This window comes from Nicotiana tomentosiformis, chromosome 11 (genome assembly GCF_000390325.3).
Source record: "Nicotiana tomentosiformis chromosome 11, ASM39032v3, whole genome shotgun sequence".
Taxonomy (NCBI): domain Eukaryota; kingdom Viridiplantae; phylum Streptophyta; class Magnoliopsida; order Solanales; family Solanaceae; genus Nicotiana; species Nicotiana tomentosiformis.
In genome coordinates this window covers 79,501,991-79,528,105 of record NC_090822.1, presented here as the reverse complement: position 1 = coordinate 79,528,105, position 26,115 = coordinate 79,501,991, and the positions used below count along the sequence as shown (strand labels likewise).

The 26,115-nt window shown below is 37.4% G+C and overlaps 1 long non-coding RNA gene across 1 annotated transcript; it reads right to left on the bottom strand.

Annotated features, from left to right (window-relative positions):
- Positions 1 to 3,026: 3,026 nt before the first annotated feature.
- LOC138900851 (uncharacterized) lies at positions 3,027 to 3,812 on the bottom strand. The gene is made up of 3 exons (XR_011412159.1): positions 3,694 to 3,812; positions 3,498 to 3,612; positions 3,027 to 3,386 (listed from the first exon to the last, which is right to left on the bottom strand). It is a non-coding gene; the product is annotated as an uncharacterized lncRNA (long non-coding RNA).
- Between the last annotated feature and the right edge of the window lie 22,303 nt (positions 3,813 to 26,115).

Here is a 26,115-nt window from a genome sequence, read left to right as displayed (position 1 = left end):
ATTTCCAGAATTTGGAGAGTTGAACATGAAAAGAGAAGTTAGAAAATACAAATTTTCTTTTGATACTTATGCAAATTCGAAGGGTGCTTCATTTTCTATTCTCTGTATTTATGTATGTGCAAGCTAAAGCTAAAGAAAGCCCCAAAAACATGAAGCTCTAGCTAGGAAATTAAGGTAAAAATAATGAATATATATAGAAGTTATCAGTTTCCAACAGAAATAGGCCTTGATCTATGCTGCTGTTGTTTTCCAGTGATCTGGCCAAGAGCCGTCTTCTTCTCCGCCTGTTTTTGTTGCAGAGATGGATGATCATTGATTTTCTCCATTTCTTACTTGGCTATGGACCAATACTCCATCTTCTTTCTTGCCCTCCATTTCTTGTTGCCTTAACTTCACAGAGAATCAACACTTTGGAAACCAACACCAAGTTTTCTTCTTGTAAAAGTATGGACTTGTATTTATATTTCGAAAAAGAATGATGAGAGTGACGTGGTTCATCAGTTTGGTTTTTTAGAATGTTATTGTTATTACTATTTCCTTTTCTATTCAATAATTTGAAAAAAAAAGTAGTATTAGAGGGTACTTGCCATTTGAAAGATTTAATATTGTTTGAGTTACATAAAACATTTGTTTAATATTGTGATTGCTAATTGACCATATGGCGAGAAAGTTGTGAAGTAGAACAGTTTGGAATTGAAAATTGGAAGGGGAGATTCATGGCTGGCTCTTTCTACTCTAGAAAAGATTCCTTAATTTGACTCGTCCATTAAACACCATACCGTCAACTCATGATTGACTTTTTATTTAAATACTTCTTTCGTTCTCTTTTATTAATTTTCTATTAATTTGGCACGCCTCTTTAAAAAATGTTTATTAAGATCTATTTTATTAAATTAGTCTTATTAAAATTGTAACTCCAATAAAATTAGAGAAGTATGAGTACTTGTAGACAATAAATTACGTCGAGAAAATAAAATCAACACTGAAAAATATTGCAACAATCGGAGTATTTTATTTCAAACGATATGAGTGTACAATCTCTATGAATCATCTGATTCTACTTTTCAACAGTTAATAAAAGAGTCTTCGAGCTTAATCTTGAATTTTATTTTATTTTAATCCAAGTGCTTGAGACATGATCTCGATCTTGACGTATTTTTAATCCAAGGGCTTGCAACTTGTTCTTGAATTTTCGCCTTGATCTTTTAATCCTTAGAACACTTGAATGCTTGTAGTTTTTAGAGAAATCTGCGGCGTTTGATCCACGAGCTCTTTCTTGCTTCTTGTTATAACTTCTGGTCGTCTTTTCTGGGTTATAAAGACCCCTATTTATAGTTGTGGGAGGGAAGAATTATGATAAGAACAAACTCTTTTCGACCTATCAAATTGAAATGTGACAAGGTCGCATTTGATTGGCCAGAACATGTCACTTGCACATGTGCCACTATTTCATTGGCTTTTTAATGTGACTTGGCATGCCTTGTCATTTTGACACATGGCATGATCCCATTGGCTCTTCTGTTTGACTTGGCGTGCCACGTCATTTGACACATGGCACTGGATCTCTAGGAAGATGACCTCTTGGGCCTAATGAAGTGGGCTCATCATTCGTAGCCCAATTAAATAGGATAGCTCAATAATATTGGACCTTTATTTAAATTAATTTAATTATATTTAAATAACTAAGTCAATATATATTAGCCCATAATATTTATTTGAACTGGTATATTTTGAATTTAAAATATAATCCAAATTATTTTATTAAATTTAAATCCAATAAATTTTGCATGCCTACAGTACTTAATACTAATAGTAATACTGGAACAAAGTAATAAATCTCTCTCGATATACGAAAATGAATGAATAAAAACAATTTATATAACGAAGGGAGGAAGTATACAACTAACTTACTTAGTAAGTAACTAAGGGCCGTTTGCATATAAGAATTTTTTTACTTTTTATAAAAAAAATTTACTTTTTTCGGAATCAGTGTTTGTCCATAGAAATTTCAAATTTCACTTGGAGTTGAATTTCAGATTTTTTCAAAAATTTTAAAAACACCAAAAAACTATTTTTAATTTTTTTTTTTACTTCAAATCACTCACAAAACTTTAAAAAACAGCTCCAAATTGTATTCATTTCCAAATAAAACTCTAATTTTCAAGTATCATTTTCACTTTTTTTTCGGAATTTTACAATTCTTATGTCCAAACGCCCACTAAGTATGATTTTTGAAAATAATCTATTATTTTCACCAAGAGTCGTCGAGATTTTGGGTATTGTAGGCGCATCAAGATTGAAGAGGTTATAGGGGCTATGCATACGATGAGTAAGGAAAAAGCGACTGGGCCAGATGAGATCCCGATGAAATTTTAGAAGAACACGAACATGGTAGGTTTGAAGTGGCTTACTACACTACTAAAAAACAGCAAATTTGTGACCATCAATCGGAAAATACGTGGTCGCAATATATTTGCGACAGAATCAATCGAAAATGTGCGACAAATTCAGTCAAAGATTTGCGACGGATTCAGTCACAAACTAAAAAATACAGGAACATTTGAATTTAACTAATTTGCGACCGAATTGGTCGCTAATTTTGCGACTGATTCAGTCACTGACCAGAATTAAAAAAATAAATACAAATTAAAAGTTTCGACTGATTGCGTCGGAAAATTTAATAATAAAATTAATTTTTAATTAATTATTCTGACTGAAATAGTCGTACATATTGAGTATTAATTTATAAATAAATTTCAGAAATTCTTAATTTGCGACTGAATCAGTCGCAAGTCTTAATTAATTTTTTAGAAGTTCTCAATTTGAGACTAAATCAATCGCAAATCTGGGTAATTTCTGGTGAAATTTGCGATTGATTCAGTCGCAACTCTGGGAAATTTTTAGCAGAATTCTGCTGTATTTTAAATTATACCACCTGCCAAATAAAACAGCCAAGCAAACACCTAACAACTAACCAATCACCTAACAACCAACCAAATACCTAGTATAACAATCCAAATCCAATATTTACTACAAAACAAACATTAATATTTATAACAATTCAACCAACTAATCAAACAGCTAACTATCAAACAACATAAATTAAACACGTCTCTAACTTCAACTCTAAAATATTCAAATAGCATAGTCAGACTCAGTCTCCTCTCGAGGCTCAGACTCAGACTCCATTGTAGCTTGACTGCCTTTCTTGCTTTTCCTTTTTAATAATTTTTGGATCAAAGCCTGAGTTGCTTGAAATTCTTGCGATATTTGATCCACTTTTTGACGCATACCTTCCATGTCTTCTTGGAAAACTGATGCCCCAGTGAATAATACTGCTGGTGGACGACTGGAGGATTGTTGTACTCTAATCCCGTAGACTCGACCTTTATTTATTATTTTTACGAGAAATAAAGAAAAGAAAGTAAAAGAAGTAAGAAAACAAACACAAAACTTTCAAACTAATACCAAAATAGATAATTACATAATAGTTGTACCTTTATTCACGCCATCAACCGCATGTGTCCAAATTGCATTCATATCCTCCGGGGCCGACTGAGTTCCTTCAAGCTGAGTTTATCGCCATGCATCAAGATCAATATGATACTTGCCCTGAAATAAAAATAATACACGTTATATAAATAAAATAAACAAAGAAGGAAAAATAATATAATGTTGGTGTTGGGATTATACAAATGTCTCTGAAGCATGCGGTTCGACCCATCTTTCTCTTGTGCTGTCCTTCTTCTTCTTCTTCTTGTGGGTCTCCGCAAAGACCTCAGCATAAACATCTCTCCCACATTCTATTTCCTAAAAATTAAGAAGTAATTAGAGATATATATGTATATATATATATATATATATATATATATATATATATATATATATATATATATATATGTTCAATTTGCATACTTGTAAAACTAAGAATATTTTAGAATGAAATTACCATTCTCAAATGATGGGCTGCAAAACTAATAGAACCTTCAGCATGCAATGCCCCACCCTTAGTAGAAGCTCTATTTCACTCTTCTTCTTCTTCCACTCAGGGGTATTCCACTTCGCCAAGAGTTGATTCCAGACATCTGCACGTATCCAATCAGGCCTGGTGCCACCTCTCATAGCAATATGATGTGAATCTTTTATCCCTTCTGTGCTCTCTTCTCGAAGTTTTTATTCACCAGATTTTCAAGTGTTGGCTGTCATACACACCTAACCTGCAAAATTGAATAAATAATATTAAACGAATGAATATAAGTATTAATAAAAATTAATTTATTCTTATCTTAAATTGTTGCCACATATTTATTCTGATCTGGTACGGTATCTGTTTTCAGGAATTCCACGACTCATGAAAAAATGGTTTCATAGATTCCATCACTATTTGCGTGGCCTGAAAGGATGGAAAATACCTAGATTTAATTTAACATATAAAAAATATCATTAAATTCATTATACGCAAAATTTTATTGAAAGATTTTAAAAGAAAATTGAAGGAAAACTCACTTGTTGCCATGGGGAACGATAATCAGCCGGTGAAGATGATCATACTGTAAAGTCCCTCTATTACACTGTCTCACGGTACCAGCAGCTGTAGAAGTACTGGTAGATGGGGATGCAGCTGCATGAGAGCCTCCAATATTCAAGTTAGATATACTTGGAGTCGATGATGATGATGATGATGGAGATGATAATTGAGTAGGCGATGTATGTGACACACCACCATACTGTCTACTATGATGGCTCGGGGATGCAATTGGTGCACCGAACTGACTAACATGATCACATGGGGAAGAAGCTGGAAAATGAGGCGTGGATATAAAATTAATGGTGATTGAAGCTGAGCCACCATGAGAAGGCTTAGAGTAATACTAAAGCGAGCTAGAGAGGGGAGGGGCTTTGAAAAGGTCAGATAACTGTGAAGCTGGCATGGAAGGACAAGGAGGCATATGAGGAGGGCTCATATTTGGTATAGGTGGAGGAAGCTGACTTGGTCTAGGTAAAGTGTGTTTTTTCTCCTTAGAGTTTTTTTATTTCTTTACCACGAGAATCCATCTGTGTAATGAATATAAAATATTTACATGTAAAAAAACTTAACATAACAAATATAAACATAAAGTACACATACTAAATATAGTAATATAAACATAAAAAAATAAAGATGTCATTAATAATATAAAGTAATTTTATTACATATTACAATGAAACACATCATAACATATAAATACTGAACAAGTCATAAAACACAAATAACTTAATCCTCATCACTTGTTTTATTTTTATTTTCTTCATCATATAATTCTTCATCCCTTGTTTTATTTTTATCATATAATTCTTCATCCTCGCTTGTTACATGTTCATCAATTGAATCTTCATCCTCATTTTCTATTGATGTTCCCTCACCATGCTCAGTTAAAATTGATCTTAGGACCGAAGGATCGAATTCTTCGTATAGGCCGTTGCTATCCTGCAATTTATCTGGTAATTCATCATCCACTACCGTTTCAACACTTGAAATGTCATAACTCTATTCCAAATATCTTCTGGAGACAAAACGGATGGTGGCTCCTCATAATTAGTTTTGTTCTTCATAAATGCACTAATATTTCTCCTGAACTCATGATCCATTGGCAAGAAGTGACGATAGGTTCTTCATAAATGCACTAGGTTGTTTAATATGATTTATAGGATGACAAAGATGTCCGAAGAATGAAGGTGGAGTACAGTGGTTACAGTGTACAAAAATAAGGGTGATATCCAAAATTATAAAAACTACAGGGGTATCAAGCTGCTAAGCCACACGATGAAGTTTTGGAGAGGGTGGTGGAAGTAAGGGTGAGCAGGGGCGTACGCAAGAATTTTTATAAGCGGTGACAAAATTTATAAAAAAATGGGAATAATAATTTTAATTATTATACTTCTAGACAAAAAATAGTCTTAATCTATTGGTTTTGTTGAGTTTCAAGCTAGAAAAGGTCTTAAGTTCAATTCTATTTCATCATAATTTTTAACCATATAGGATCTCTCAAATATTTGCAAAACAAATATATTAGTTAAGTTTTGAATCTCTGACCTCTTAGAGCAAAATCAAGCATATAACCAAGACACAAAGAAACAATTGATGTTAAGTGGCGTCATTATTTTCCTACTTATCTGTTTTCTGATAGTATTAATACATATATTTAGTAAAAAATTTCGACCGCGTGATACCGCTTCGTTAAACGTGCATCCGCCCCTAAGGGTGAGGATGAGTGTATTTATTTCTGAGAACCACTTTGGATTTATGCTACGATCGACTTCTGAAGTAATTCACCTTATTAGAAGACTGGTGGAGTAGTATAAGGATAGGAAGAGGGACTTGCACATGATATTTATTGACCTAGAGAAAGCCTACGACAAAGTCTTGAGAGAGGTGCTATGGAGATGTTTGGAGGTTAGAGGTGTGCATGTAGCTTATACTAGGGTAATTTAGGATATGTATGATGGTACTACGACCCAGGTTAGGACGGTGAGAGGGGACTCCGAATATTTTTCAGTTGTGATGGGTTTGTATCATGGATCCCCGCTTAGCCCGTTTTATTTGTCTTAGCGATGGTTGTTCTAACACGACACATTCAAGAGGAGGTGCCATGGTGCACATTATTCACGGATGATATAGTACTGATTGGCGAGATGTGGACTGGTGTTAATGCGAGGCTGGAGGTCTGGAAACGAACTTTGTAGTCAAAAGATTTCAAGTTGAGCATAACTAAAACAGAGCGGCGTGACTCAGGAAGAGGACATGGAAGTGAGGCTAGATTCACAAGTAATTCCCAAAAAAGAGAGTTTCAAGTACCTCAGATCTATAATTTATAGTAACGAAGAGATAGACGAGGATGTAAAGCATTGGATCGAAGCAGGGAAGATGAAATAGAGATTCGATTTCGAGGTTTTGTGAGATAACAAGATTCCACCAAGACTCAAAAGTAAGTTTTACAGAGTAGTGTCTTAGACCAACTATGTTGTATAAGGTGGAGTGCTGGCTGGTCAAGAACACCCATATATAACATATGAAACTAGCAGAAATGAGGATGCTAAGATGGATGTGTAGGCATACTAGGGAAGATAGGATTAGGATTTGAGTTATACAAGATAAGGTGGGTGTGGCCCCCGTGGAGGATAAAATGCGGGAAGCTAGGCTGAGATGGTACGGGCATGTGAAGAGGAGGAGTATCGATGCCCCGGTGAGGAGGTACGAGAGGTTAGCCACGGTGGGACTGAGGAGAGACATAGGTATGCCTAGGAAGTATTGGGGAGAGGTGATTAGGTATAATATGACGCAACTTCAGCTTACTGAGAACATGACCCTTGATAGGAGAGTGTGGAGGTTGGGAATTAAGGTACAAGGTTAGTAGATATGTGGGAGTGTCTCATTTCCCTGTCGATAGCATTAGTATTAATCTCTTATTTTCATATCTTCTTATCTGTAGGTTTCATTTACCTTATGGTTCTCCTTTCGCTTTGATTATTCTATCACCATGTCTCCTTATCACCTTATCACCTTATCTTGTTGATGTTATTACGTGTTTTATCTGCTTCTTTTTATTTTTACCTTGAGTCGGGGGTCTATCAGAAACAATCTCTCTACCTTCAATACGTAAGGATAAGGTCTGCATACATCTACCCCTCCCAAACCCCATTTTGTAAAATTATACTAGGTTTTTTATTGTTGTTGTTGTTGTAGTAATCTATTATGTTAGTTATTACTCATTATATTTAAAGATTACTCCTAAAAAGAATGATAGGAATTCGAAGTACCGGAGTGTATCTAGTTTGTTTGTGCTAACTTGGACATTCATTTTTTTCATAAAATTTACTCCCTCGGTTTCAACTTATATGGCGTAATTGATTGGACGGTAAAATGAGTGGATTTTTGTTTTTAAAAATAATCATGAATATATATATATAATAACATTTGTATGATATGAGCTTACCTAATATCCATCTACAACGTAACCTTTTTTGGATCATCAAATAATTTTAATGACTATTACTAGTCAAATTTTCAAATATTTAATTTGTTTTAAGACTATGAGAATTGGGAGGAAGAGGGCAGGTATTAAAGCAGCCCTGAAGAGTTCAAATAATATTTTTTTTTTGGGGGTAGAGGTGGGGGTGGGAGGGGAGAGTGTTTAAAAAATTAAAAAGAAGAAAAAAAGAGAAAAACTGAATATTAGGGTGTTATTGGTTATCCCCCTTTAAAGTTACATTAAAGTGTAAAACAATTTACTTTATTGGTGAATATTAGTTAAACTCATAAGAATTTTAAAACTTACGATTTTAAATATGTCATAATAATTACGTGGCTTTTGAAATAAACTAATAAGAAAATAATTATTTTTTGGTTGGAATGGGGGAGTATATATATATACTTAGAAATTGATGAAAGATACTATATAAAGTACAACGAAATTTTAGTCAAAATTATCCCTTATTTTTAGGAATAAGTTCAATTTATCATTTAAATATAACACTGAGCACCATTTATCGTATAAGTTTACCAAATATGAGCAACTTTGGTATAAATAACAGAATACACCCTTTTCACCCTCACTCACAATCAGACCATGTCCTTCCTCTCTACCCGAGCCAATAGCAAGATATAAGAACTGGGTTTTCTGGTGGAGAAGGACATGGATTGATTGTGAGAATGAAAGAGGTGGGTTTTGTCCATTAGTTTTCTAATGGAAGTTAGTTTTCTAATTCTGTTACTTAGACATGAGGGACAATTTTGGCTAAATCTCAAAACTATAACCAATAATTTAAGAGGATACTGTCCGGTTAGTTAGATTTTTCGCAAAATCTAACTGTAGAGAGGCTGCTTTAGTTATTGACCGTAGAGATCAGTTCCACTTACTATTTAGTTTTGTTTTAAATATATTCTTTCCTTTTCGATTTATGTGACATGATTTTCTTATTAATCCGTTCTAAAAAAATGACATATTTATATATTTGAAAATAATTTAACTTCAAACTTTTTATTTTATTTATTTTACCCTTAATGAAAAGTTTTTATATCCGTACAAATAATAAGACCCCACAAAGCTTTTAGGGCAAATACAAAATTGGTTGATTGGAAAAAATTAATTGCATTCGCTAGTCAAAAAGTATTTATAATAAATATATATACAATATATATATATATATATATATATATATATATATATATATATATAGTCGGATATATATATATATAGTCGGATATATATATATATAGTCGGATATATATATATATATAGTCGGCTATTATTTTTAGAGTGGCTAATTTTTTTTATTTCTCAGTGTTTTAGGCTTTAAGCTTTTAATACCAGAAGTTTCAAAAGTCTTTTTTTCTCTCTTAAATTTCATAAGTCAAACTACATCATATAAATTAAAACATAAAGATTATTAATTTTGAATATCCATAACCCCTCGAGGAATAACTTTGTCCCCTGCATATCCATAACCCCCACAACTCATCATTTTTGTAACTGCCAAATGGTTATCACTTATCACTCTCTTGAGGTGTTCTTGATTCTTTATAGGGTAAAGTTGGTTTATATTAAAAGATTGAATGGTAGCGTGACACGTGGAACGGGAATCGAGTAAAAATTATATCTAGGACAACAATTGCAGTTGGCATCAGATAGATCCCGAAGGGAGCACAATCGTCGTGAACGGATCCAATGTTTGCCACCGGATGACATTGAATGAAGAATATTCCCTAGTATTAAATGCAAAGCCGTTGTAGAGAATATTTGCATTCATGGCCTACCGTTACATATTTAGCAATGACCCATTTATTGTCATTTAAGAGGGGCTTGATCCTAGAATCTTGTTTCCCTAGATATAGCTATAAATAGTAGTTTCAACAACCATTGTAGGGACACGGAATTCTTAGCAAAACTTATGCTACATTCTATTCTCAAGCTCAATCAAATAACTTTATTTGTTGTTTAACTTTATTCTTATTTCTGTCCTCGGAGGCATTGCTCCCGGAGCCAGGCTTATCTTTTCTTTCGATTCTAATCGCTAAGTCTTATTTTAACCTAGTTTATTTATCATTTTGGATCAAATCAGTTCATTTGTCTATAAACGACGTAACGAATTCAAGTGTATCATTTTATAAGTAAATAATTTGGCGCCCACCGCGGGGCTTAGACAGTTACGTAATTGAGTTGATCCTTGAGCTTATTACTAACTCGTCCTATTCTTCGTTTCTTAGCAAAAAATTGAAAATGGCAGCTAACGATGTTAACATCGCGCACAACGTTGAGGCGCATGAAAAATTGCCTAAATATGAAAATTCAACCAGTGACAGCCGCAACGAGGGAGATGTGGCAACTCTGGTCCATGGAGGACAGTTCCCCCGACATGTGCGTGAGCTAACTCCCGATGATGCGGAAGTTGAACACGTTACAGAAACAATTTGGATCCTAAGAGAGCAACAAAAAGCTATCATGGGCCACCTCTCAAGGCAGGATCAAGTCATGACGGAATTGAAGCAGGCGTTATTAGGTGCTTCCAACTACGCAAACAAAAATAGTCCGATTCTTCTAAGCGTTCCTGAGAATCAGATGGCTCAAAGAGTTGATAACAATACCCCTAGGGGTGAGGTCGACTTTGACGGTGCCAGGGGGACCGGTAGCAGATCCAGTAACAACAACGCTAATGATCCCTTCAAAATCGAACTCATAAAATTCACGAGGGAGATGAACGAGTGGATGGATCAGAATGAGAAGGAGTTTCATGCCCGAATGGATCAGATCTCGGGTGCACCACTAATTTTGAAGGGCCCAGATTCGAAGAAGTACACCCAGTTGTTGTTTAAATGGAGCGCATCACCCGAGTTAAATTCTGAAATGGTTGAAGATGTCGGACATACTGAAATACAATGGGACCTCAGATCCCCAAAAGCACATCACAACTTATACAATGGCGGTGAAAGGGAACGATTTGGCTCAACATGAGATCGAGTCGGTCCTACTGTAAAAGTTTGGAGAAACCCTCACAAAAGGGGCCTTGACGTGGTATTCACTCTTACCTGAGCATTCAATAGATTCGTTCGAGATGGTCACTGATTCATTTATTAAGGCCCATGCCGGGGCCAGAAAGGCGGACATATTTAGGATTTCACAGGGTGGGTCCAAATTGCTGCGGTAATTCGTGATCAAATTCCAGAAAGAGAGGATGTTTCTACTGGCCGTACCAGACGAGTGGGCAGCGGAGGCATGTACAAAGGGTTTGACCCCGAGGAGCTCCGACGCCTCCCGAAAGATGAAGGAAAGCTTGCTCGAGTTCCAGGCGACTACGTGGGCAGATGTTCATAACCGCTATGAATCGAAAATAATGATAGATGATGATCAGCTCAGATTCTCAGCATCAACCAAAGGGCGGGACCGAGACAAGAATCAGGATAAATTCAAAGGGGATTTTGATGCAGATCAACGATCTTCTAAAGGCCATTTCTTGCCTTACGAGAGAGCCGAAGGACGTGACAACAAGGGGTTCCGATCCTTGGATAGGGTCATTTCCGATAAAAGGAATAACCGCGGTCGGAACAACATATCATTACAAAAGAAAAAGAAACTGGGAACCTAGGATTCTACATATCCCAGGTTATTAGATTACAATTTCAGTATCAACGTAGTGGAGTTGGTATCGACGATGAGAAACATCAAAGAAGCTCGATTCCTGAAGCCAATCAGATCCGATCCTAGCTAAAGGGATCCTAACTTATGGTGCAAATATTATGGGACTCACAGCCACATAACAGGGGACTGCCGGCATCTGCGCGAAGAGGTGGAAACACTGTATAAAAACGGCCATCTCAGGGAGTTGTTGAGCGACCGAGCCAAGAACAATTATGGCCGCAGCCGAGACAACACGGAACCTTCGAAGATAGCAGAAGACTCTCATCGGTTGACTATCAACATGATTTTCGGAGGGAATGAAATCAACGATGTAACCTTCGCAGCGGCCAAGAAGACAAAGGTATCGATTACCCACATCAAGAGACTCCGGGAAGTCGACGAAGATGACATCACCTTCACCGAAGAAGACGCCGACGGACTTCTTCTTCTGCATAATGATGCCCTGGTAATCTCTCTTTATGTTCTAGATTCTAAGATTAAGCGTGTTTTGGTTGACCCAGGAAGCTCAACCAACATCATTCAATGGAGAGTGCTTGAACAAGTGAAGCTAACCAGAAGCATCATTCCGGCAACAAAGCTCCTCGCCAGGTTAAACTTGGCTAGTGCGAACACCCGAGGAGAGATCTTTTGCCCACAAACGTCGAAGGGTTAACAAAGACCATCTTATTTGAAGTGGTGGACGGCGACATGGCTACAAAATAATTCTCGATATGCCATGGTTATATGAGATGAAGGTCGCACCATCAACGTATCACTAACTGCTGAAATTCACGACCCCAGAGGGAATCAAGAATGTATGAGGAGATCAACCGGCAACAAGAAAAATGAACGTGGTATGAATTTCCAACACTAAAGGAAAAGAGCTTAGTAAATAGCAATTATAGGAACCGACGCCTGCTCCCGTGCCGAGTGAAGATGATAAAGGCGAGGAGTCATCAGAATCCCACCAGGTACCAAGGTATTTTCAGGTACCGAAAGAGACAGATGCAACCAAATCCACGACAGAAGAACTCGAGCAAGTGACTTTGTTCTAAGAAATCTTGGAGAGAAAGTTTCACTTGGGAAAAGGCTCAATCCCAAACTGAGGTAAGAATTTATTAATTTTCTTAAGGCTAACGTTGATTATTTTGCATGGTCGCACTCGGATATGATAGGTATCCCACTAAAGGTGCTCGTGCATAAGCTAATCCTGGACCCGAGCTTCCATCCAATAAGGAAAAATAAATGCCCGATAGCTGAGGTCAGAAACAGGTTCATTAAGAAAGAGGTAACTTGACTACTTGACATCGGTTCAATTCAGGAGGTAAGTATCCTGAATGGTTAGCAAATGTAGTTGTGGTTCCGAAGAAGAATAACAAGTTTCAAATGTGCGTAGATTATAAAGACTTGAATAAAGCATTTCCTAAAGACTCGTTCTCATTACCAAAAATTGACCAAATGATTGATGCAACAACCGGGCACGAGTTAATGAGTTTTATCGATGCCGATTTTGGGTTCAACCAAATCAAGATGAACCCGAAGGACCAGGTAAAAACTTCGTTCATAATGAATTTCGGCACATATTGTTATAATGTGATGCCCTTCGGGCTTAAATACGCCGGAGCCACTTATCAGAGGCTCGTGAACAAAATGTTAGAAAAGCAAATAGGTAAAGCAATGGAAGTGTACATAGATGACATGCTGGTCAGGTTTTTGAATGTAGGTGATCATTTAAAGCACCTCCAAGAGACTTTCGATATCTTGAGGAAGTATAACATGAAGCTCAACCCTGAAAAATATGTGTTCGGGGTTGGCTTCGGTAAGTTCTTGGGCTTCTTGGTCTCGCAAAGAGGGATCGAGGTAAATCTCGATAAAATCAAAGGCACCAAGGACATCCCGAACCAACTAACTAGTGTAAAAGAAGTAGTTGGTTCGGCAAGGTTCTCATCTCTCGATCCTAAAAAAATGTCATCACTTATTCTCACTTCTGAAGAAGATGAACAATTTAGAATGGACTCCGGAATATCAGCAGGACTTGAAAGAGCTGAAACGTTATCTATCAAGCCCCCTGCTACTATCAAAAGAGAGGGGGGGGGGAGGTGAAAACTTGCTAGTATACCTAGTAGTCTCGGAAGTAGCGGTAAATGTCGTTCTAGTTTGGGAAGATGAAGGTACACAATTTCCTATCTATTATGTTAGTGAAATCTTATCAAGAGCAGAGACTCGTTATCCGCACCTCAAAAAGATGGCCTTAGCTCTCATAGTCGCCTCTCGAAAGCTTAGGCCTTATTTTCCGTGCCACTCGATAGCCGTTGTGACAACCTTTCCCTTGCGAAATGTTCTTCACAAGCCTGAATTGTCAGGCCAGATGTCCAAATGGGCAGTTGAAATTAGTGAGTTTGATATTGAGTACAAGCCTAGGATTGCGATCAAATCGCAAGTTTTGGCCGAATTTGTGGCCGATTGCAGTCCTCGGTTATTACCCTTGGCTTCTAAAGAAGTGGTGTTGGTTTCAAAAATGACATTAGGAGTTTGGTCCTTGTTCACACATGGAGCTTCTAATGTGAAAGGGTCTGGACTCGGGATGGTCCTAATCACACCCTCGGGGGAAACCCTGAGGCAAGCCAGAAAAAATTATTTCGTTAACTAACAATGATGCTGAATATGAGGCTTGGTTGTAAGACTCGAACTGGCCCGGGGACTCGGCTCCGAGGCAATAGAGATTAAATGAGATTCACAGCTGGTAGAAAACCAAGTGTACAGGATTTTTGATGATAAGGAGGAACATATGCAACAATATGTGATTAAAGTTCAAACTTTGCTTCCACGATTCAGGGAGTGGTCGATCACACACATCCTGAGAGAAGGGAATGTAGAAGCAGATGTGTTGGCCAATTTGGGGCGTCCATAGAAATGAAAGGATTTGACTATGATATTTTCATTCAACTTATGCATTCGGTGCTGGATGTGGAAGATTATTGTGAAGTAACTACAACCAACCTGGTCTGGGACTGGAGTAATGAGTTCATCGAGTACCTTCAGCATGGCAAGTTGCCCGAAGACCCACAGACGTCCTGGGAACTACACACCAAAGCGGATCGCTACTGCCTCATGAGCATATAATTATATAAGAGATCGTACCAAGGCATATTGGCCCAATAATTTGGAGCCTCGGAGGCGGACTACGTGATGAGAGAAGTCCATGAAGGAATTTGCACAAACCATTCAGGTGCAGATTCATTTGTATTAAAGCTAGTTATACCAAGATACTACTAGCCTTGGATGGAACAAGATGCAAAGATGTTCGTACAAAAATGCGACAAATGCAATGTTATGCACAATTAGTACACCAACTGGCAGAACTCTTACATTCGATACAGTCCCCGTGGCCATTCATGAAACTGGGGATGAATATAGTTGGTCCACTACTTCCGGGTCCCGGAAACATAAGATCTTTTAATTTTAACCGATTACTTCACTAAATGGGTTGAAGCAGGTCCTTACCAAAATATTGGTGAGCGTGAAGTGATCGACTTCCTATGGGAACACATAGTATGTTGGTTCAGAATACCAAAGAAGATTGCATGTGTTAATAGACCATAGTTCACAGGCTTCAAAATCACAAAATTTCTCGAAGATCTAAAAATCAAAAGAATTACCTCATCACCATACAATCCGAGCGCTAATGGACAGATGGAATTAACCAATAAGGTAATTATCAAAACCTCAAAACGAGGTTAGAAGTTTCTAAAGGAAAGTGGTCCAAAGAGTTACCGGGCATGCTATGGGCATACTGGACGAAGGCAAAATCGAGCACGGGAGAGACACCTTTGTTTCTCATATATGGCGCGGAAGCTTTGATCCCGGTGGAAGTAGGGGAACCAACCTTGTGGTTTTCCTAAGCAAACGAAGAAATGAATAACAAGGCATTGATGGGAAAGCTGGATCTACTTGATGGACTCAGGGATTTGGCACACGTAAGGATGGTGGCTCAGAAGCAGATGATGGAAAGATACTATAATCAGAGAGCCAATCTTTGTTACTTTAAAGTATGAGACTTGGTTTTGAGGAAGGTGACTCAGAACACTCATGAAATCAACGATGGGAAGCTGGGTCTGACGTGGGAGGATCCCTATCAGGTTTCAACCGTCACCGAAAAAGGAAGAAAATCAAGATGGAGACAAATTTACCAGCAATTGGAACGTGACTCACCTTAAGATGTATTACTGCAGATGGATCCCATCAACACTGAAAGTATGTGCCTCACGCTTTTTTCCTTTGACTAGTTTTTGTTCCAATCAGGTTTTTCTGGCAAGGTTTTTAACGAGGCAATAATGGAAAGCATATCATGAGAGGAATATCATCGGCAAGGTTAAGACCTTTAAATGACAAGGCATTGAAATGATAATCCACTATGGGATGGTTAAATAATTTTTGACTCGATAACAAAAGTCCTAATGGGAAGCAACGCTTGCCATCGAACCAAAGATTATTCAACCGTTCACAAGTATTTTACCCAATGGAGCAAGACTTCTATTGTTCCAATTTGCATACTTCCCTTTCGAACACTAGGGGGAATAGTGTGAGATATGACAACAAGATTGCCACAAAAATCGGAGACTGCTAGAATCGGAAAAAATAATGTCTCGTTAGGATCGGGGACTGCATGGCCAGCCTCGTAGAAACAGGTTGTACAAGTTAGCCATATGTATTGGCAATTTCTTTTTAGAAAATGAATGCTCATGTACTTTTGAAGATAAAAGGAATAAAATGAAGTCCTTTTATTTTTATCTTGTTTCTTGTCCAAACGATGAGTTGATTTTATCATTTGAAAGTTAACAAAAAATTCAAATGCTCTTGCCGAAATGAACAAGAGACTTCCTCTTCAAGAGCACCATAAATATAAGAGGGCCCTCTCTTATGAAACCCTCATAGTAAAGGGTTGATTCCGAAAGATTTTATGCCCGGAACAAAAGGCTATCATACAAAAATACACTCGAAGCCATATCTAATTCGACGCAAAGAGAATTAACTTTGCGCGATACTTAAGAAAAAGTCTTCTTCATTTATCAAAATGCCAAACGAAATAAGTACAAAAATCCAAATAAAAACAACAAAATAAAGGAAGAAAAATCTAAACATTATCACCGCCAGAACTTGGGGGGAAAGAGGCATCTACGCTCCCCCCGGAAAGTGGACATATCAGCCGCCGTTTCAGGTCCTAGGCTGTCATCACCGACATCTTCATTCTCTTCAACTTCACCCTCGGTTCCCGAATAATTGGAACTGGTGCTCGAATAGTCAGTTGTGGTAGGTTGAGCAGGGAGGCATTCTCGAGCAGTTAACTCTAGCGCTCGGGCATTGTCGATGCAGCCTTCAATATAATTGATGCCCGCTTTGGCCTGCTCCAAGTTTTTTCTCCTCATATGATACATTGTATATGTATTTTTAAATACTGGGGAATCTTTTTGGAACAAGAGCTTTGACTTAAGCCTGTCAACCTCGGCCTGGAGACCATCCCTCTCGGATCTTGTGGCGCCAAGGCTAAAATCAAGATCACAGATTGTAGAAAAGTGGAGCCGGTTTTGATCCATGATATTGTTGAATATCTCTCTTCCATCCTGGCACTATTCTCCTTGGCGGCATCAGCTTTCTCGGCTTTGGATCTCAAGACTGCCTCCAAATTGTTCAACTGTTCAATGGAGGCAGACTCACGCTCGACAGTAGCAAGAACAACATCTTGAAGCCCAACCCACTTAACCTTAGCACCTTAAAGTTGTGCATGTTTCTGAGTGGATTCTTGACTTTGGGACATCAATCCTGCTCACTTTACTACAGTCAGGCCTCAAGCTCACCCGCTATAAAAGCCTTTGCCTCCAGCACCGGAAGACGAGCAGTAAGTTCGTCCCTCTTAGCCAATAGTTGACCCCGTTCGAACATAAGTCCTTCTTTATCAAGGATCAATCTCTGAAGGCCTTCGAAAGTAAGGAAGTTGTCCTGAAAAAAAATATATTGAAGTTAGAAACCTCGTCACATCAGATAAGTAAAAAATAAGAAATAAGAGAGAAAGTACGATACCGCTAACGCATTATGCATGGCGTTATTCAACATGCAGTCCCTATAAAATGAGAGATTTTATTATTATCCTTCTCTGAAGCCAGCAACTTTAGGTAGTTGGAATGTTCCACCGGCTTGGACAGTAGATGGCACCCCTCCGAAACTGAGAAAGTGACATTCCTCCTTCCTCGGGGACTTAGAGAAGGGGGAGAATAATTGCGTCCCAGATTCCCATGGTTAGGAGACTGGGGAGGAGAGGTACCCTCCTATCGGGCGTCTACGGCCGATGGAAGGGATACAACAGATACTGATGGCGAAGGCGCGATTGGTGTAGAGGGGCATGGAGTTGTTGGTCTTGAAGCAGCTGCAACAGGAGCAACGCTGATTATTGGTTGTCCCTCAACCAAAGACAGAAGAGGTCCAAGGTCCGAACTCCTTGGACAGACGTAGCAATAGGGACATGACAGCTGGGAGTTGGAATTATTTATCAGATCCATCTTATCCCACAGTGCTTGGACCTCTTCATCGGTCGGTTCTAAAAGCTCTAACGGTTGAGCATTCGGTTGAACTGATAAAGATCTTTATCTCTGTATAAGGGAAGCCTCTTCATCACTAGCTTCCCCATCATCTTCAATGACCATTGTGGCAACGACCATCTCAGTTATGGCCTTCTTCATTTTCTTATTTTTATCCCCAGCCCAGGAAGAGCGCCTTCATTTTTATTGCTTGCTCTCTGGCTAGGGACTTTGAGAGAAAGTGCCTCTACCGGAAGCAGGACCGAGGGCTCCTCTTCGAGCGAGAGCACTTTGTAACAATCTTGCGGCCTCTACGGGGTCGGCCAAAACCTCGACCTCTAGGCAGGTGACAGAGTCCTGTGGGAATTCTGAATCAAGCAAAAAAGATATGGTTAGAAAATTTACTTTTGTATATATAGAGGCAGAAGGTAGAATGACCCAGTTTACCATGGTTCTTGGCATTCTACCCATATTTGGTGGCCATCTCCTTCTACCGACATGTTTCTGGGGTTGTAATATCCAGAATCTTTTGAACCCATTGGTCCAGGCCTTGAACCCTTGGTGGTATCTACCAAGTAGCTAAAAAACATGAACAAAATACAAACTAACGTGAACGATTCCATGATTCAGGGAAGGATGGAGTTGTGACCGGGATGATATCCTTGGTAACAATGATGACAAATCGCTCCATTCATCCTCGGTCACTGTCATCATCCACACTTGTGAGAAGGGCGTGGTGGCCACCCTTGCTAAAATTTATTACTCCCCCATAGAAGATTTTGAGGAGTAGAGATTTATCACGTGTGACTGGGTTAGGGTTTCCCAGTCTCCATACACAGTAGGCAAAGACATGCCACCGTTTGCTAAACAGAAGGGTCCATTTATGCCAAGCAGGCCTGGTATCATTTGCAGAACTCCAAGATCACGAGTTCAAGCCCCCCGCTCAAAGAAAGCGAGCCGAAAGTGAAGAGATATGTATAGACATATGTAAAACCTTCCTTGGAGAAGGTAACCCGCTCTATCTGGTCAAGAGCAATGATGTTAAGGTCCCGACAATCACAATCTTCCTTCACAGTAGGAATACTGGAAGGCCGAATAGAGGAAGGATACCTGCTAACATCACAAGTCTGTGGGTTTGTGGAGGGAAACTTCTCTTAGAAGTCATTGACGATGCTCAAATGTTTGGGTATGATGTTGCTTACCGTAGGACGATTGGCATCGAAATCAATATCATTATCTTTGCTTCTCTTCGGTTCTCCACCAAAGAGAAGTCCAGAGTTCTCAAAAGACTCAGCAAAAGAAGCCATAATAATAAGAAGATGATGGAGTTTATAGAAGAAAACCGGGGAGAGATGAAAGCAGAAAAAGGTTAAGTGCAAAGAGGATAAAGAACTTATGAAAATTTTGGAAGTGAAAGAGGTAAAAAGATGAGTATAATTAAGGATATAGATGACAAAAATCGTGGCCATGATTACCTCGAGAACCGGCAAATATATTGCTGAATCGTGGTGTAACACGCATTCGAGGTACTAAATGCGAGAAGACGCGTGTCCTATCAGGCCTCAGAGACTGTTCAGAAGGGTTTCAGAAGATTTAACGCCAAGAAAGGGATCTTCACCAACTTCCCGGTGATATAAAATCATGCCACCAGAAAGTAGGGAGATTATCTATATAGGGTAAAATTGGTTTATATTAAATGATCGAATGGTAGCGTGATACGTGGAACCGGAGATAGTCAGAAGACAAATCAAGTAAAAACCAATACCGGGAACAACAACTGCAGTTGGTATCGGATATACCCCGAAGGGAGCACAATCGTCGTGAACGGATCCAATATTTGCCACCGGATGACATTCAATGTAGAATATTCTCTAGCATTAAATGGGCAGTCGTTGTAGTGAATATTTGTATTTATGGCCTGCCATTACATATTCATTAATGGCCCCTTTATTGTCATTTAAGAGGGGCTTGATTCTAGGATCTTGTTTCCCTAGGTATGACTATAAATAGTAGTTTCAACAGCCATTGTAGGGGACACAGAATTCTTGGCAAAACTTATACTACATTTTATTCTCAAGCTCAATCAAATAACTTTATTTGCTGTTTAACTTTGTTCTTATTTCTGTCCTCAGAGGCATTGCTCCCGGAGCCAGGCTTGTCTTTTCTTTCGATTCTAATCTCTAAGTCTTATTTTTAACCTAGTTTATTTATTATTTTGGATCAAATTAGTTCGCTTGTCTATAAACCACGTAACAAATTCAACTGTATCGTTTTACGAGTGAACAGATTCTTTTATGTGGTCCTATATATAACGGCCCTGTAACTCATATTAGATAAAAACTTAGAAGACTAAATGTTTTTGTCTCAATATTCTTTTCATCTTTTAAATATTTTCGTATTTTATTGTAATTTTATAATACTAATTTCTCAATCGAAATTAATTTTAAGAAAGAATCAATTGAACTGGTTTCTGGTATCAATATGGAATAACCAATATGATCCACATCCTTTGATTGTAAAATTTCACGGGACAACTTATTTGGATGCTTTTATTTAAGCTATATCAACTTTTATTTTCAAAATATTTAAATGAAAGCTAGTGTCAGCAAACTTTAGACACAAATGTTCCTCCTTCGCTTCTTGTTGTACTATAGTGTGTTTCGAATGTATTGTACAATAATTGAAGTACAATGCTTGAAGAAGTAGGTTTTGAATTTCGAATATAACAATAAAATTAAATTAAGTGAGTGTTTGTCATGACCCGAAATTTCCATCTTCGGGACCGTAATGACGACTAACATTTAACTTGCTAGGCAAGCCAACGTTAGAATAATATAATTCATTTTTAAAAAAAATTTAAATTTATTAATAACAAAGAAACAAATACGGAAGTAAAGTCTAAAATGTAGTGAATAATCCATAAAAATAACTGAATCTAAATACCTTCCTAGAATTTGGTGTCACAAGTGCACGTGCTTCTAGAATAATACAAATAAAGGTCTGAATAAAATAAAGTTGTCTGAACACAAATACACAGCTAAAATAAGATAGACGGGGACTTCAGAACTGCGGATGTTGTGCAGTTATACCTCAAGTCTCCTCTGGTAGCTGAAATTCGAGCAAGTCTATGGTACGCCGCTGGGACCAACTCCAAAATCTGCACAAGAAGTGCAGAGTGTAGTATCAGTACAACCGACCACATGTACTAGTAAGTGCTGAGCCTAAACTCGACGAAGTAGTGACGAGGCTAAGGCAGGTCACTCACATTAACTTGTACGCAATAATAGTAATAACAACAATAATAGAAATAAATCAAGTAACTCATTTTTTAATAATTGAAGCCAACTCAACAGTCATAACCAATTATTATTTCAATCAATTTTCGTTGCAGCGTGCAACCCACTCACACAACATATTCACTTTCAATCCTCCCATATATTTATTTTAATCCAGTATATATAGACTTTTAAATAAGTCTGTTGCGGCGTGAAATCTGATCCCCCAATATAGACTTTTAAATAAGTCTATTACGTCGTGCAATCCGATCCCCCGATATGGAATTTTTGAATAAGTCTGTTGCGACGTGCAATCCGATCTCCCCAATATAGACTTTTAAATAAGTCTATTGCGGCGTGCAATCCGATCCCCCACTATATATATATATTTACTTTTTTTCCATTGTGGTGTGCAACCCGTTCCCCCAATATATTTCAACAACTCATAAATATAATAAAAATCATTCCAATAGATACCACGCTCAATGAGAAACTATTAAGCATCAAGGCACAATATAATTATAATTTATTTATGAACAAACAATGACAATTAGCAATTAATTATGAAAATCATAAAGAAAATAGGTTGTTTAATATTTAATATGCTAAATATCAAATAGCAATTAAGAAACATAAGTCAAATAAGCATGTAACAATTATTGTAGGAATTCAAGAAATAATATTTGACAAGGAATATGATTGAAACAATTAATATAATAATTCATTCATGATTTAAAAAGATTTATGATTTTTCAAGTAATTATGCAAACAATTAATTTGACTACGTAGAGACACTCGTCACCTTGCCTATACGTGATTCACATGCATCTCACATAACAAATAATTTAAGGGTTCTATTCCCTCAAGTCAAGGTTAACCACGACACTTACCTCGCTTTGCAATTTCAATCAATTACTCGACCACATCTTTTCCTTTTGCATTTATCTCCAAAAGTGTCAAATCTATTCACAAACAATTTGATATACTCAATACGAATCATAGGAATTAATTCCATATGAATTTACTAATTTTCCGGATAAAATCTGAAATTTACTTTAAAAATTGAGAGTGGGGCCCACGTCTCAAATCTCGAAAAAAATTATGAAATCCGAACACCCATTCCGAGACGAGTCCAACCATACAAAAATTATCAAATTTCGATGTCAAATGGACATTCAAATCTTAAATTTTCGTTTTTTGATAACCCAAACATTTTACGGATTCATGATATAAATGAGTATGGAATCATGAAATATAATTAATATAGGATAAGGAATACTTACCCCAATATTGTTTCGTGAAGATCGCCCAAGAATCGCCTTACCTGAGCTCAAAAATGGAAAATGGTTGAAAATGGGACGAATCCCATTTTCTAGAACTTAGGTTCTCTTTCTCGAATTTTTTACCCTTCACGAACGCGGTCAGTGCCTCGCGTTCGTGAAGCACAAATTTCTGTTGTCCAATTTTACTCTTCGCAAATGCGAGGGCTACCTCGCGAACGCGATGCTTGCCTGGCTTGGCCTTCGCGAACATAAGATGCCCTTCGCGAACGCGAAGGCAAATTCCTCTCCGGTCATTTCCCCTTCGCGAACGCGAGGCTTCGATCGCAAACGCGAAGCTTTGCACCTCGACCCTTCGCGAACGCGTTCCTTCTATCGCGAATGCGAAGCACAATTTCGTCTGGCTCCAGTTTTTTCTTCGCGAACAATAGACCCCTCTCGCGAACGCGAAGAAGGATACCAGAAGCAGATTTATGCAGTTTTTCCCAAATCCAAAAATAATCCGTTAACCACCCTAAACCAACCCGATCCCTCGGGGCTCCAAACCAAATATGAACCCAAGTCCTAAAATATCATACGAACTTACTCGCGTGATCAAATCGCCAAAATAACATCTAGAACTACGAATGAACACCAAATCGAATGAAATTTTCAAGAAAACTTTAAAACTTATATTTTCACAACCGGACGTCCGAATCACGTCAAATCAACACCTATTCTCACCAAATTCAGCATACAAATCATAAATATTATAATGGACCTATACGAGGCTCCGAAATCAAAATACGGACCCGGTGTCAATAAATCCAACAACAGTAAATTCTTAAAATTTATTTAGCTTTCAAAGTTTTAATTTTTCATCAAAATTTCATATCTCGGGTTAGGGACCTCGGAATTCGATTTCGGGCATACGCCCAAGTCCCAAATCACGATACGGACCTAAATTGTCAAAAATACTGATCCGAGTCCGTTTGCTTAAAATGTTATCCAAAGTTAAATTAATTGAGTTTTAAAGCTCTATTTCACATTTTAATCCATTTTGCACATAAACACTTTCCAAAAGATTATACGGACTGCGCACGTAAGTCGAGAAGTGATAAATAGAACTATTTAAGGTCTTAGAATACAGAATTAACTATCAAATTTAAAGATGACATTTTGGTTCATCACGGTATTGTTCGAAAAGCTTTTCGATCGGTCGTTTTGTGCTTTAGCATTTCGTTCGGTTGTTTGAGACTTGAGTAGTTTCATATGATGTATTATGAATTGCGTGTATGGTCGATTTTAGTTTTCGAGTGATTCAATATTGATTTGGAAGGATGAATCTCGAGTTGACCAAGGCTTGACCTTTGGGTAAACGGACTCAGAATTGAATTTTATGATTCCAATAGGATCGTTCGATAATTTCAGACTTGTACATATGTTCGGATTCGGTTTTGAAGGTTCCTAGAAGGATTCGATATTATTTATCAAAAGTTGGCATTTTAAAGAACTTAAGAGTTCATAAATTTGATCAAGAGTTGACTTTGATATTATTGGACTCCAATTGGTATTCCGAGACTTTGGATGAGTTGATATAGTTGAATTGGAATTTTGTGTGAAGTTTGGATGTAATCCAAAGTATGTAAGTATGATTCAGACACTCTTTTGAAGGAATAAAGATTTAACAACTTAAGAAAATTTCTATTCGGTTTGAGCCTCAATTCTTTGTTGTGATGTTCTCGTGAGTGTTTTGAGCCTTTGGATAAGTTTGGATAATGTACTTGTACTTATTGGTATGATTGGATTGGATCTCGAGGGGTTCGCGTGTATTTTGAATTATTGGTTGAGAGACTAGTTAAGTTAAGGATTTGGAATTTGACCACGGTCAATATCGAATCAAGATAATCTCTTTTGGTGTTTTGAGTGTGTGAGCTGGTTCGTAGCACATTTTATGATTGAAATGCATATATGATTTTTGTACGGGAGGGTCTCATGAGTTTTGGGTGCTAAAATAAACTTTTTGACGTTTATGAATTTTCAAGTGTAAACAATTTCGAAAATACCGATTATGTCTTTGTAATTTTCAGACTTCCTTTAAAAATTCAAAATATCATATCTCCCTCATTTTAAGGCCAAATTAGGTGATTCAAAAGGCTATCTTGGATATAATCTCGCAAGGATTGTGTTGGGCTTATCAAATATGAGTTTCATGGTCATCTAGGATCTGATTCGAGCTGGAACAACTACTATATTCTTTACTTGTTTCGAAATTTAGTCACTTTTTCTCACAAGGTTTTGGAGCTCGAATTTGAGCGATTTTGGAGGGGATTTTCACAATTTGAATTTGGGTAAGTATTTTTTACTCGAATTTGTTTATATTTCATGATTCCAACAATTTATTGATTATTTGATTAATCAAATTGATGAAATTGGGAATTTTAGTAAAAACGTTTCTAAAACATAAATTGATGATTTGAGGGTCGATCTGAGATCAAATTTGGATAAAACACATATATTTGGACTCGTATTGGAATGGATGTTCGAAATTTATAAGTCTTATCGGGTTCTGGAGTGCGAGCCCAGGGTTGACCTTTTGATTTTAGTTAAAGTTCGAAACTTTATTATTCAAAATCATTTTCTATGACTTCTATTTATGATATTAAGTTATTTTGGATAGATTCGAGCCGTCCGAAGGTTGATTTGCACGGGAAGGGTTTCTTATAATGTTGATTTAGCTTATTTGAAGTAAGTGTTTTGCCTAACTTTGTTGGGGGAACGTTTTCTACTAAATGACATTGTTTGCTACATGTCGGGGTGATGCATATACGAGGTGACGAGCGTATAGGTATGTGCCAGGGTTTCAATGCTCGGGAGGAAGAATTATATGTCTATTTGTGCTTCGTTGAACTTGGTGATCCCATGACTTAAGCTTTATTTAATTTTATGACTAATAAAATCAATGATCTGTATTAAAAATCATGCTAGAATATATGACATCTTAAAAGAAAATAAATGTATTATTTTTCGAGACTGTTTACATACTTGAATGACCGTAGCATCATGAATACTCATTTATACATGTTTATTATCATGTTACTTGAGCTTCTTTATACGTAATAGGAGATGATGATCGGGGTCTTAGGGCTATATTTGGCACGATGGGTATTTTCATGCGGTTGATATGATGTTGGCACGATGAGTATTGGCGTATAGTGTGAAATAAGATTGGCCAATGGTTTTTACCACATGAGAGGAATGATAGTTGAAGTCTTGTTATGATTACTCGTTCGTTAAACAGTTACATGCCCTCTACTTTGGTTTCCATTAATGTTTTGCTGCTTTGTATGTTATTTTT